At 41.4% G+C, this 13,174-nt stretch overlaps 8 non-coding genes across 8 annotated transcripts; all 8 read left to right on the forward strand.

Annotated features, from left to right (window-relative positions):
• The first annotated feature begins 4,458 nt into the window (after positions 1–4,458).
• On the forward strand, positions 4,459–4,547 carry trnay-gua. Its single transcript is given in 2 exon segments — positions 4,459–4,495; positions 4,512–4,547. It is a non-coding gene; the product is annotated as a tRNA-Tyr (tRNA).
• Positions 4,548–5,055: 508 nt separating this feature from the next.
• trnay-gua lies at positions 5,056–5,144 on the forward strand. The gene is given in 2 exon segments: positions 5,056–5,092; positions 5,109–5,144. It is a non-coding gene; the product is annotated as a tRNA-Tyr (tRNA).
• Positions 5,145–5,426: 282 nt separating this feature from the next.
• Positions 5,427–5,515, forward strand: trnay-gua. The gene is given in 2 exon segments: positions 5,427–5,463; positions 5,480–5,515. It is a non-coding gene; the product is annotated as a tRNA-Tyr (tRNA).
• Positions 5,516–6,570: 1,055 nt separating this feature from the next.
• trnay-gua lies at positions 6,571–6,659 on the forward strand. Its single transcript is given in 2 exon segments — positions 6,571–6,607; positions 6,624–6,659. It is a non-coding gene; the product is annotated as a tRNA-Tyr (tRNA).
• A 921-nt stretch (positions 6,660–7,580) lies between these two features.
• Positions 7,581–7,669, forward strand: trnay-gua. Its single transcript is given in 2 exon segments — positions 7,581–7,617; positions 7,634–7,669. It is a non-coding gene; the product is annotated as a tRNA-Tyr (tRNA).
• Positions 7,670–8,591: 922 nt separating this feature from the next.
• Positions 8,592–8,680, forward strand: trnay-gua. The gene is given in 2 exon segments: positions 8,592–8,628; positions 8,645–8,680. It is a non-coding gene; the product is annotated as a tRNA-Tyr (tRNA).
• Positions 8,681–9,444: 764 nt separating this feature from the next.
• trnay-gua lies at positions 9,445–9,532 on the forward strand. The gene is given in 2 exon segments: positions 9,445–9,481; positions 9,497–9,532. It is a non-coding gene; the product is annotated as a tRNA-Tyr (tRNA).
• Positions 9,533–10,450: 918 nt separating this feature from the next.
• trnay-gua lies at positions 10,451–10,539 on the forward strand. The gene is given in 2 exon segments: positions 10,451–10,487; positions 10,504–10,539. It is a non-coding gene; the product is annotated as a tRNA-Tyr (tRNA).
• Positions 10,540–13,174: the final 2,635 nt, after the last annotated feature.

Genomic DNA, 13,174 nt, shown 5'->3' on the forward strand with positions numbered 1-13,174 from the left:
AAGCTTAGCTTGTCCACATCCAGTGCTAGCAGGTGAAACGCAGAGACAGAAACATGTTCTGCTAATTCTGTGTAGTTCTTCTGATATTTTTTAGAAGCTAAGATGGGTTTCATTGCTTGATTTGTTCAGACAAGCTTAGCTTGTCCACATCCAGCCTAGAAGGTTAAACACACAGACAAAGATATGTTATGCCAATTCTGTGTAGTTCGTCTGCAATTATTTAGAAGCCGAGATGGGTTTCTTTGCTTGAAATGTTCAGACAAGCTTAGCTTGTCCACATCCAGTGCTAGCAGGTGAAACGCAGAGACAGAAACATGTTCTGCTAATTCTGTGTAGTTCTTCTGATATTTTTTAGAAGCTAAGATGGGTTTCTTTGCTTGATATGTTCAGACAAGCTGAGCTTGTCCACATCCCGCTAGCAGGTGAAACACAAGACATGTTCTTCTAATTCTGTGTAGTTCTTCTGCAATTATTTCAAGCAGGTAAGTCTGACTTTAGTCAACAATGAACCAGTTTTAAACAAGCATTTCCACAGTGTAATAAAGGTTTCTGTTATGTCCATGTCCTTGTTATTGGGTGTTCTCAAAAGTGGTGCGTTCCCTTCGATAGCTCAGTTGGTAGAGCGGAGGACTGTAGATTCATAATTTCAGAAATCCTTAGGTTGCTGGTTCAACTCCGGCTCGAAGGAGGTGCTTTATGTTTTGTCCGACTGACAAAACAAGAAGCCGAGATGGGTTTCATTGCTTGATATGTTCAGACAAGCTTAGCTGTCCACATCCAGCGCTAGAAGGTGAAACACAGAGACATGTTCTTCTAATTCTGTGTAGTTCTTCTGCAATTATTTCAAGCAGGTAAGTCTTACTTTAGTCAACAATGAACCAGTTTTAAACAAGCATTTCCACAGTGTAATAAAGGTTTCTGTTATGTCCATGTCCTTGTTATTGGGTGTTCTCAAAAGTGATGCGTTCCCTTCGATAGCTCAGTTGGTAGAGCGGAGGACTGTAGATTCACATCCAGCGCTAGCAGGTGAAACGCAGAGAAAGACATGTTCTGCTCATTTGTGTAGTTCTTCTGCAATTATTTAGAAGCCGAGATGGGTTTCTTTGCTTGAAATGTTCAGACAAGCTTAGCTTGTCCACATCCAGCGCTAGAAGGTAAACACACAGACAAGATATGTTATGCCAATTCCGTGTAGTTCTTCTGCAATTATTTAGAAGCCGAGATGGGTTTCTTTGCTTGATATGTTCAGACAAGCTTAGCTTGTCCACATCCAGCGCTAGAAGGTAAACACAGAGACATGTTCTGCTAATTCCGTGTAGTTCTTCTGCAATTATTTAGAAGCCGAGATGGGTTTCTTTGCTTGAAATGTTCAGACAAGCTTAGCTTGTCCACATCCAGTGCTAGCAGGTGAAACGCAGAGACAGAAACATGTTCTGCTAATTTTGTATAGTTCTTCTGATATTTTTTAGAAGCTAAGATGGGTTTCTTTGCTTGATATGTTCAGCAAGCCTAGCTTGTCCACATCCAGTGCTAGCAGGTGAAACGCAGAGACAGAAACATGTTCTGCTAATTCTGTGTAGTTCTTCTGATATTTTTTAGAAGCTAAGATGGTTTCTTTGCTTGAATGTTCAGACAAGCTGAGCTTGTCCACATCCAGCGCTAGCAGGTGAAACACAGAGCATGTTCTTCTAATTCTGTGTAGTTCTTCTGCAATTATTTCAAGCAGGTAAGTCTGACTTTAGTCAACAATGACCAGTTTTAAACAAGCATTTCCACTGTAATAAAGGTTTCTGTTATGTCCATGTCCTTGTTATTGGGTGTTCTCAAAGTGATGCGTTCCCTTGGGATAGCTCAGTTGGTAGAGCGAGGACTGTACATTCATAATGTCAGAAATCCTTAAGTCGCTGGTTCAACTCCGGCTCGAAGGAGGTGCTTTATGTTTGTGTCCGACTGACAAAACAAGAAGCCGAGATGGGTTTCATTGCTTGATATGTTCAGACAAGCTTAGCTTGTCCACATCCAGCGCTAGAAGGTAAAACACAGAGACATGTTCTGCTAATTCCGTGTAGTTCGTCTGCAATTATTTAGAAGCCGAGATGGGTTTCTTTGCTTGAAATGTTCAGACAAGCTTAGCTTGTCCACATCCAGTGCTAGCAGGTGAAACGCAGAGACAGAAACATGTTCTGCTAATTCTGTGTAGTTCTTCTGATATTTTTTAGAAGCTAAGATGGGTTTCTTTGCTTGATATGTTCAGACAAGCTGAGTTTGTCCACATCCAGCGCTAGAAGTAAAAACACAGAGACATGTTCTGCTAATTCCGTGTAGTTCGTCTGCAATTATTTAGAAGCCGAGATGGGTTTCTTTGCTTGAAATGTTCAGACAAGCTTAGCTTGTCCACATCCAGTGCTAGCAGGTGAAACGCAGAGAAAGAAACATGTTCTGCTAATTCTGTGTAGTTCTTCTGATATTTTTTAGAAGCTAAGATGGGTTTCTTTGCTTGATATGTTCAGACAAGCTGAGCTTGTCCATCCAGCGCTAGAAGGTAAAACACAGAGACATGTTCTGCTAATTCCGTGTAGTTCGTCTGAAATTATTTAGAAGCCGAGATGGGTTTCTTTGCTTGAAATGTTCAGACAAGCTTAGCTTGTCCACATTCAGTGCTAGCAGGTGAAACGCAGAGACAGAAACATGTTCTGCTAATTCTGTGTAGTTCTTCTGATATTTTTTAGAAGCTAAGATGGGTTTCTTTGCTTGATATGTTCAGACAAGCTGAGCTTGTCCACATCCAGCGCTAGAAGGTAAAACACAGAGACATGTTCTGCTAATTCCGTGTAGTTCTTCTGCAATTATTAGAGCCGAGATGGGTTTCTTTGCTTGATATGTTCAGACAAGCTGAGCTTGTCCACATCCAGCTCTAGAAGGTAAAACACAGAGACATGTTCTGCTAATTCTGTGTAGTTCGTCTGCAATTATTTAGAAGCCGAGATGGGTTTCTTTGCTTGAAATGTTCAGACAAGCTTAGCTTGTCCACATCCAGTGCTAGCAGGTGAAACGCAGAGACAGAAACATGTTTCTGCTAATTCTGTGTAGTTCTTCTGATATTTTTTAGAAGCTAAGATGGGTTTCTTTGCTTGATATGTTCAGACAAGCTGAGCTTGTCCACATCCAGCGCTAGCAGGTGAAACACAGAGACATGTTCTTCTAATTCTGTGTAGTTTTTCTGCAATTATTTCAAGCAGGTAAGTCTGACTTTAGTCAACAATGAACCAGTTTTAAACAAGCATTTCCACAGTGTAATAAAGGTTTCTGTTATGTCCATGTCCTTGTTATTGGGTGTTCTCAAAAGTGATGCGTTCCCTTCGATAGCTCAGTTGTAGAGCGGAGGACTGTAGATTCATAATGTCAGAAATCCTTAGGTCGCTGGTTCAACTCCGGCTCGAAGGAGGTGCTTTATGTTTGTGTCCGACTGACAAAACAAGAAGCCGAGATGGTTTCATTGCTTGATATCCAGCGCTAGAAGGTAAAAGACAGAGACGTGTTCTGCTAATTCCGTGTAGTTCTTCTGATATTTTTTAGAAGCTAAGATGGGTTTCTTTGCTTGATATGTTCAGACAAGCTGAGCTTGTCCACATCCAGCGCTAGAAGGTAAAACACAGAGACATGTTCTGCTAATTCCGTGTAGTTCGTCTGCAATTATTTAGAAGCCGAGATGGGTTTCTTTGCTTGAAATGTTCAGACAAGCTTAGCTTGTCCACATCCAGTGCTAGCAGGTGAAACGCAGAGACAGAAACATGTTCTGCTAATTCTGTGTAGTTCTTCTGATATTTTTTAGAAGCTAAGATGGGTTTCTTTGCTTGATATGTTCAGACAAGCTGAGCTTGTCCACATCCAGCGCTAGAAGGTAAAACACAGAGACATGTTCTGCTAATTCCGTGTAGTTCTTCTGCAATTATTTAGAAGCCGAGATGGGTTTCTTTGCTTGATATGTTCAGACAAGCTGAGCTTGTCCACATCCAGCTCTAGAAGGTAAAACACAGAGACATGTTCTGCTAATTCTGTGTAGTTCGTCTGCAATTATTTAGAAGCCGAGATGGGTTTCTTTGCTTGAAATGTTCAGACAAGCTTAGCTTGTCCACATCCAGTGCTAGCAGGTGAAACGCAGAGACAGAAACATGTTCTGCTAATTCTGTGTAGTTCTTCTGATATTTTTTAGAAGCTAAGATGGGTTTCTTTGCTTGATATGTTCAGACAAGCTGAGCTTGTCCACATCCAGCGCTAGCAGGTGAAACACAGAGACATGTTCTTCTAATTCTGTGTAGTTCTTCTGCAATTATTTCAAGCAGGTAAGTCTGACTTTAGTCAACAATGAACCAGTTTTAAACAAGCATTTCCACAGTGTAATAAAGGTTTCTGTTATGTCCATGTCCTTGTTATTGTGTTCTCAAAAGTGATGCGTTCCCTTCGATAGCTCAGTTGGTAGAGCGGAGGACTGTAGATTCATAATGTCAGAAATCCTTAGGTCGCTGGTTCAACTCCGGCTCGAAGGAGGTGCTTTATGTTTGTGTCCGACTGACAAAACAAGAAGCCGAGATGGGTTCATTGCTTGATATCCAGCGCTAGAAGGTAAAAGACAGAGACGTGTTCTGCTAATTCTGTGTAGTTCTTCTGATATTTTTTAGAAGCTAAGATGGGTTTCTTTGCTTGATATGTTCAGACAAGCTGAGCTTGTCCACATCCAGCGCTAGAAGGTAAAACACAGAGACATGTTCTGCTAATTCCGTGTAGTTCGTCTGCAATTATTTAGAAGCCGAGATGGGTTTCTTTGCTTGAAATGTTCAGACAAGCTTAGCTTGTCCACATCCAGTGCTAGCAGGTGAAACGCAGAGACAGAAACATGTTCTTCTAATTCTGTGTAGTTCTTCTGCAATTATTTCAAGCAGGTAAGTCTGACTTTAGTCAACAATGAACCAGTTTTAAACAAGCATTTCCACAGTGTAATAAAGGTTTCTGTTATGTCCATGTCCTTGTTATTGGGTTCTCAAAAGTGATGCGTTCCCTTCGATAGCTCAGTTGGTAGAGCGGAGGACTGTAGATTCATAATGTCAGAAATCCTTAGGTCGCTGGTTCAACTCCGGCTCGAAGGAGGTGCTTTATGTTTGTGTCCGACTGACAAAACAAGAAGCCGAGATGGGTTTCATTGCTTGATATGTTCAGACAAGCTTAGCTTGTCCACAACCAGCGCTAGAAGGTGAAACACAGAGACATGTTCTTCTAATTCTGTGTAGTTCTTCTGCAATTATTTCAAGCAGGTAAGTCTTACTTTAGTCAACAATGAACCAGTTTTAAACAAGCATTTCCACAGTGTAATAAAGGTTTCTGTTATGTCCATGTCCTTGTTATTGGGTGTTCTCAAAAGTGATGCGTTCCCTTCGATAGCTCAGTTGGTAGAGCGGAGGACTGTAGATTCATAATGTCAGAAATCCTTAGGTCGCTGGTTCAACTCCGGCTCGAAGGAGGTGCTTTATGTTTGTGTCCACCTGACAAAACAAGAAGCCGAGATGGGTTTCATTGCTTGATATGTTCAGACAAGCTTAGCTTGTCCACATCCAGCGCTAGAAGGTAAAACACACAGACAAAGATATGTTCTGCCAATTCTGTGTAGTTCTTCTGCAATTATTTAGAAGCCGAGATGGGTTTCTTTGCTTGAAATGTTCAGACAAGCTTAGCTTGTCCACATCCAGTGCTAGCAGGTGAAACGCAGAGACAGAAACATGTTCTGCTAATTCTGTGTAGTTCTTCTGATAGTTTTTAGAAGCTAAGATGGGTTTCTTTGCTTGATATGTTCAGACAAGCTGAGCTTGTTCACATCCAGCGCTAGAAGGTAAAACACAGAGACATGTTCTGCTAATTCCGTGTAGTTCGTCTGCAATTATTTAGAAGCCGAGATGGGTTTCTTTGCTTGAAATGTTCAGACAAGCTTAGCTTGTCCACATCCAGTGCTAGCAGGTGAAACGCAGAGACAGAAACATGTTCTGCTAATTCTGTGTAGTTCTTCTGATATTTTTTAGAAGCTAAGATGGGTTTCTTGCTTGATTTGTTCAGACAAGCTGAGTTTGTCCACATCCAGCGCTAGCAGGTGAAACACAGAGACATGTTCTTCTAATTCTGTGTAGTTCGTCTGCAATTATTTAGAAGCCGAGATGGGTTTCTTTGCTTGAAATGTTCAGACAAGCTTAGCTTGTCCACATCCAGTGCTAGCAGGTGAAACGCAGAGACAGAAACATGTTCTGCTAATTCTGTGTAGTTCTTCTGATATTTTTTAGAAGCTAAGATGGGTTTCTTTGCTTGATATGTTCAGACAAGCTGAGCTTGTCCACATCCAGCGCTAGCAGGTGAAACACAGAGACATGTTCTTCTAATTCTGTGTAGTTCTTCTGCAATTATTTCAAGCAGGTAAGTCTGACTTTAGTCAACAATGAACCAGTTTTAAACAAGCATTTCCACAGTGTGATAAAGGTTTCTGTTATGTCCATGTCCTTGTTATTGGGTGTTCTCAAAAGTGATGCGTTCCCTTCGATAGCTCAGTTGGTAGAGCGGAGGACTGTAGATTCATAATGTCAGAAATCCTTAGGTCGCTGGTTCAACTCCGGCTCGAAGGAGGTGCTTTAGTTTGTGTCCGACTGACAAAACAAGAAGCCGAGATGGGTTTCATTGCTTGATATGTTCAGACAAGCTTAGCTTGTCCACATCCAGCGCTAGAAGGTAAAACACACAGACAAAGATATGTTATGCCAATTCTGTGTAGTTCGTCTGCAATTATTTAGAAGCCGAGATGGGTTTCTTTGCTTGAAATGTTCAGACAAGCTTAGCTTGTCCACATTCAGTGCTAGCAGGTGAAACGCAGAGACAGAAACTGTTCTGCTAATTCTGTGTAGTTCTTCTGATATTTTTTAGAAGCTAAGAGGGTTTCTTTGCTTGATATGTTCAGACAAGCTGAGCTTGTCCACATCCAGCGCTAGAAGGTAAAACACAGAGACATGTTCTGCTAATTCCGTGTAGTTCTTCTGCAATTATTTAGAAGCCGAGATGGGTTTTTTTGCTTGATATGTTCAGACAAGCTGAGCTTGTCCACATCCAGCTCTAGAAGGTAAAACACAGAGACATGTTCTGCTAATTCTGTGTAGTTCGTCTGCAATTATTTAGAAGCCGAGATGGGTTTCTTTGCTTGAAATGTTCAGACAAGCTTAGCTTGTCCACATCCAGTGCTAGCAGGTGAAACGCAGAGACAGAAACATGTTCTGCTAATTCTGTGTAGTTCTTCTGATATTTTTTAGAAGCTAAGATGGGTTTCTTTGCTTGATATGTTCAGACAAGCTGAGCTTGTCCACATCCAGCGCTAGCAGGTGAAACACAGAGACATGTTCTTCTAATTCTGTGTAGTTCTTCTGCAATATTTCAAGCAGGTAAGTCTGACTTTAGTCAACAATGAACCAGTTTTAAACAAGCATTTCCACAGTGTAATAAAGGTTTCTGTTATGTCCATGTCCTTGTTATTGGGTGTTCTCAAAAGTGATGCGTTCCCTTCGATAGCTCAGTTGGTAGAGCGGAGGACTGTAGATTCATAATGTCAGAAATCCTTAGGTCGCTGGTTCAACTCCGGCTCGAAGGAGGTGCTTTATGTTTGTGTCCGACTGACAAAACAAGAAGCCGAGATGGGTTTCATTGCTTGATATGTTCAGACAAGCTTAGCTTGTCCACATCCAGCGCTAGAAGGTAAACACACAGACAAAGATATGTTATGCCAATTCTGTGTAGTTCGTCTGCAATTATTTAGAAGCCGAGATGGGTTTCTTTGCTTGAAATGTTCAGACAAGCTTAGCTTGTCCACATTCAGTGCTAGCAGGTGAAACGCAGAGACAGAAACATGTTCTGCTAATTCTGTGTAGTTCTTCTGATATTTTTTAGAAGCTAAGATGGGTTTCTTTGCTTGATATGTTCAGACAAGCTGAGCTTGTCCACATCCAGCGCTAGAAGGTAAAACACAGAGACATTTCTGCTAATTCCGTGTAGTTCTTCTGCAATTATTTAGAAGCCGAGATGGGTTTCTTTGCTTGATATGTTCAGACAAGCTGAGCTTGTCCACATCCAGCTCTAGAAGGTAAAACACAGAGACATGTTCTGCTAATTCTGTGTAGTTCGTCTGCAATTATTTAGAAGCCGAGATGGGTTTCTTTGCTTGAAATGTTCGACAAGCTTAGCTTGTCCACATCCAGTGCTAGCAGGTGAAACGCAGAGACAGAAACATGTTCTGCTAATTCTGTGTAGTTCTTCTGATATTTTTTAGAAGCTAAGATGGGTTTCTTTGCTTGATATGTTCAGACAAGCTGAGCTTGTCCACATCCAGCGCTAGCAGGTGAAACACAGAGACATGTTCTTCTAATTCTGTGTAGTTCTTCTGCAATTATTTCAAGCAGGTAAGTCTGACTTTAGTCAACAATGAACCAGTTTTAAACAAGCATTTCCACAGTGTAATAAAGGTTTCTGTTATGTCCATGTCCTTGTTATTGGGTGTTCTCAAAAGTGATGCGTTCCCTTCGATAGCTCAGTTGGTAGAGCGGAGGACTGTAGATTCATAATGTCAGAAATCCTTAGGTCGCTGGTTCAACTCCGGCTCGAAGGAGGTGCTTTATGTTTGTGTCCGACTGACAAAACAAGAAGCCGAGATGGGTTTTCATTGCTTGATATCCAGCGCTAGAAGGTAAAAGACAGAGACGTGTTCTGCAAATTCTGTGTAGTTCTTCTGATATTTTTTAGAAGCTAAGATGGGTTTCTTTGCTTGATATGTTCAGACAAGCTGAGCTTGTCCACATCCAGCGCTAGAAGGTAAAACAACAGACAAAGATATGTTCTGCCAATTCTGTGTAGTTCTTCTGCAATTATTTAGAAGCCGAGATGGGTTTCTTTGCTTGATATGTTCAGACAAGCTTAGCTTGTCCACATCCAGCGCTAGAAGTAAAACACAGAGACATGTTCTGCTAATTCCGTGTAGTTCGTCTGCAATTATTTAGAAGCCGAGATGGGTTTCTTTGCTTGAAATGTTCAGACAAGCTTAGCTTGTCCACATCCAGTGCTAGCAGGTGAAACGCAGAGACAGAAACATGTTCTGCTAATTCTGGTAGTTCTTCTGATAGTTTTTAGAAGCTAAGATGGGTTTCTTTGCTTGATATGTTCAGACAAGCTGAGCTTGTCCACATCCAGCGCTAGAAGGTGAAACACAGAGACATGTTCTTCTAATTCTGTGTAGTTCTTCTGCAATTATTTCAAGCAGGTAAGTCTGACTTTAGTCAACAATGAACCAGTTTTAAACAAGCATTTCCACAGTGTGATAAAGGTTTCTGTTATGTCCATGTCCTTGTTATGGGTGTTCTCAAAAGTGATGCGTTCCCTTCGATAGCTCAGTTGGTAGAGCGGAGGACTGTAGATCATAATGTCAGAAATCCTTAGGTCGCTGGTTCAACTCCGGCTCGAAGGAGGTGCTTTATGTTTGTGTCCGACTGACAAACAAGCCGAGATGGGTTTCATTGCTTGATATGTTCAGACAAGCTTAGCTTGTCCACATCCAGCGCTAGAAGGTAAAACACACAGACAAAGATATGTTATGCCAATTCTGTGTAGTTCGTCTGCAATTATTTAGAAGCCGAGATGGGTTTCTTTGCTTGAAATGTTCAGACAAGCTTAGCTTGTCCACATTCAGTGCTAGCAGGTGAAACGCAGAGACAGAAACATGTTCTGCTAATTCTGTGTAGTTCTTCTGATATTTTTAGAAGCTAAGATGGGTTTCTTTGCTTGATATGTTCAGACAAGCTGAGCTTGTCCACATCCAGCGCTAGAAGGTAAAACACAGAGACATGTTCTGCTAATTCCGTGTAGTTCTTCTGCAATTATTTAGAAGCCGAGATGGGTTTCTTTGCTTGATATGTTCAGACAAGCTGAGCTTGTCCACATCCAGCTCTAGAAGGTAAAACCAGAGACATGTTCTGCTAATTCTGTGTAGTTCGTCTGCAATTATTTAGAAGCCGAGATGGGTTTCTTTGCTTGAAATGTTCAGACAAGCTTAGCTTGTCCACATCCAGTGCTAGCAGGTGAAACGCAGAGACAGAAACATGTTCTGCTAATTCTGTGTAGTTCTTCTGATATTTTTTAGAAGCTAAGATGGGTTTCTTTGCTTGATATGTTCAGACAAGCTGAGCTTGTCCACATCCAGCGCTAGCAGGTGAAACACAGAGACATGTTCTTCTAATTCTGTGTAGTTCTTCTGCAATTATTTCAAGCAGGTAAGTCTGACTTTAGTCAACAATGAACCAGTTTTAAACAAGCATTTCCACAGTGTAATAAAGGTTTCTGTTATGTCCATGTCCTTGTTATTGGTGTTCTCAAAAGTGATGCGTTCCCTTCGATAGCTCAGTTGGTAGAGCGGAGGACTGTAGATTCATAATGTCAGAAATCCTTAGGTCGCTGGTTCAACTCCGGCTCGAAGGAGGTGCTTTATGTTTGTGTCCGACTGACAAAACAAGAAGCCGAGATGGGTTTCATTGCTTGATATGTTCAGACAAGCTTAGCTTGTCCACATCCAGCGCTAGAAGGTAAAACACAGAGACATGTTCTGCTAATTCCGTGTAGTTCTTCTGCAATTATTTAGAATCTGAGATGGGTTTCTTTGCTTGATATGTTCAGACAAGCTGAGCTTGTCCACATCCAGCTCTAGAAGGTAAACACAGAGACATGTTCTGCTAATTCCGTGTAGTTCGTCTGCACTTATTCAGAAGCCGAGATGGGTTTCTTTGCTTGAAATGTTCAGACAAGCTTAGCTTGTCCACATCCAGTGCTAGCAGGTGAAACGCAGAGACAGAACATGTTCTGCTAATTCTGTGTAGTTCTTCTGATATTTTTTAGAAGCTAAGATGGGTTTCATTGCTTGATATGTTCAGACAAGCTGAGTTTGTCCACATCCAGCGCTAGAAGGTAAACACACAGACATGTTCTGCTAATTCCGTGTAGTTCGTCTGCAATTATTTAGAAGCCGAGATGGGTTTCTTTGCTTGAAATGTTCAGACAAGCTGAGCTTGTCCACATCCAGTGCTAGCAGGTGAAACGCAGAGACAGAAACATGTTCTGCTAATTCTGTGTAGTTCTTCTGCAATTATTTCAAGCAGGTAAGTCTGACTTTAGTCAACAATGAACCAGTTTTAAACAAGCATTCCACAGTGTAATAAAAGTTTCTGTTATGTCCATGTCCTTGTTATTGGGTGTTCTCAAAAGTGATGCGTTCCCTTCGATAGCTCAGTTGGTAGAGCTGGAGGACTGTAGATTCATAATGTCAGAAATCCTTAGGTCGCTGGTTCAACTCCGGCTCGAAGGAGTTGCTTTATGTTTGTGTCCACCTGACAAAACAAGAAGCCGAGATGGGTTTCATTGCTTGATATGTTCAGACAGCTTAGCTTGTCCACATCCAGCGCTAGAAGGTAAAACACAGAGACATGTTCTGCTAATTCCGTGTAGTTCTTCTGCAATTATTTAGAATCTGAGATGGGTTTCTTTGCTTGATATGTTCAGACAAGCTGAGCTTGTCCACATCCAGCTCTAGAAGGTAAAACACAGAGACATGTTCTGCTAATTCCGTGTAGTTCGTCTGCAATTATTTAGAAGCCGAGATGGGTTTCTTTGCTTGAAATGTTCAGACAAGCTTAGCTTGTCCACATCCAGTGCTAGCAGGTGAAACGCAGAGACAGAACCATGTTCTGCTAATTCTGTGTAGTTCTTCTGATATTTTTTAGAAGCTAAGATGGGTTTCTTTGCTTGATATGTTCAGACAAGCTGAGCTTGTCCACATCCAGCGCTAGAAGGTAAAACACACAGACATGTTCTGCTAATTCCGTGTAGTTCGTCTGCAATTATTTAGAAGCCGAGATGGGTTTCTTTGCTTGAAATGTTCAGACAAGCTTAGCTTGTCCACATCCAGTGCTAGCAGGTGAAACGCAGAGACAGAAACATGTTCTGCTAATTCTGTGTAGTTCTTCTGCAATTATTTCAAGCAGGTAAGTCTGACTTTAGTCAACAATGAACCAGTTTTAAACAAGCATTTCCACAGTGTAATAAAGGTTTCTGTTATGTCCATGTCCTTGTTATTGGGTGTTCTCAAAAGTGATGCGTTCCCTTCGATAGCTCAGTTGGTAGAGCTGGAGGACTGTAGATTCATAATGTCAGAAATCCTTAGGTCGCTGGTTCAACTCCGGCTCGAAGGAGTGCTTTATGTTTGTGTCCACCTGACAAAACAAGAAGCCGAGATGGGTTTCATTGCTTGATATGTTCAGACAAGCTTAGCTTGTCCACATCCAGCGCTAGAAGGTAAAACACACAGACAAAGATATGTTATGCCAATTCTGTGTAGTTCTTCTGCAATTAATTAGAAGCCGAGATGGGTTTCTTTGCTTGATATGTTCAGACAAGCTGAGCTTGTCCACATCCAGCGCTAGAAGGTAAAACACAGAGACATGTTCTGCTAATTCCGTGTAGTTCGTCTGCAATTATTTAGAAGCCGAGATGGGTTTCTTTGCTTGAAATGTTCAGACAAGCTTAGCTTGTCCACATCCAGTGCTAGCAGGTGAAACGCAGAGACAGAACCATGTTCTGCTAATTCTGTGTAGTTCTTCTGATATTTTTTAGAAGCTAAGATGGGTTTCTTTGCTTGATATATTCAGATAAGCTGAGCTTGTCCACATCCAGCGCTAGAAGGTAAACACAGAGACATGTTCTGCTAATTCCGTGTAGTTCGTCTGCAATTATTTAGAAGCCGAGATGGGTTTCTTTGCTTGAAATGTTCAGACAAGCTTAGCTTGTCCACATCCAGTGCTAGCAGGTGAAACGCAGAGACAGAAACATGTTCTGCTAATTCTGTGTAGTTCTTCTGATATTTTTAGAAGCTAAGATGGGTTTCTTTGCTTGATATGTTCAGACAAGCTGAGCTTGTCCACATCCAGCGCTAGAAGGTAAAACACAGAGACATGTTCTGCTAATTCCGTGTAGTTCGTCTGCAATTATTTAGAAGCCGAGATGGGTTTCTTTGCTTGAAATGTTCAGACAAGCTTAGCTTGTCCACATCCAGTGCTAGCAGGTG

Source organism: Micropterus salmoides, unplaced genomic scaffold, assembly GCF_014851395.1.
Source record: "Micropterus salmoides isolate LMB-PRFRI ecotype aquatic unplaced genomic scaffold, ASM1485139v1 Ms_hic_scaffold_2721, whole genome shotgun sequence".
In the NCBI taxonomy this organism is placed as follows: domain Eukaryota; kingdom Metazoa; phylum Chordata; class Actinopteri; order Centrarchiformes; family Centrarchidae; genus Micropterus; species Micropterus salmoides.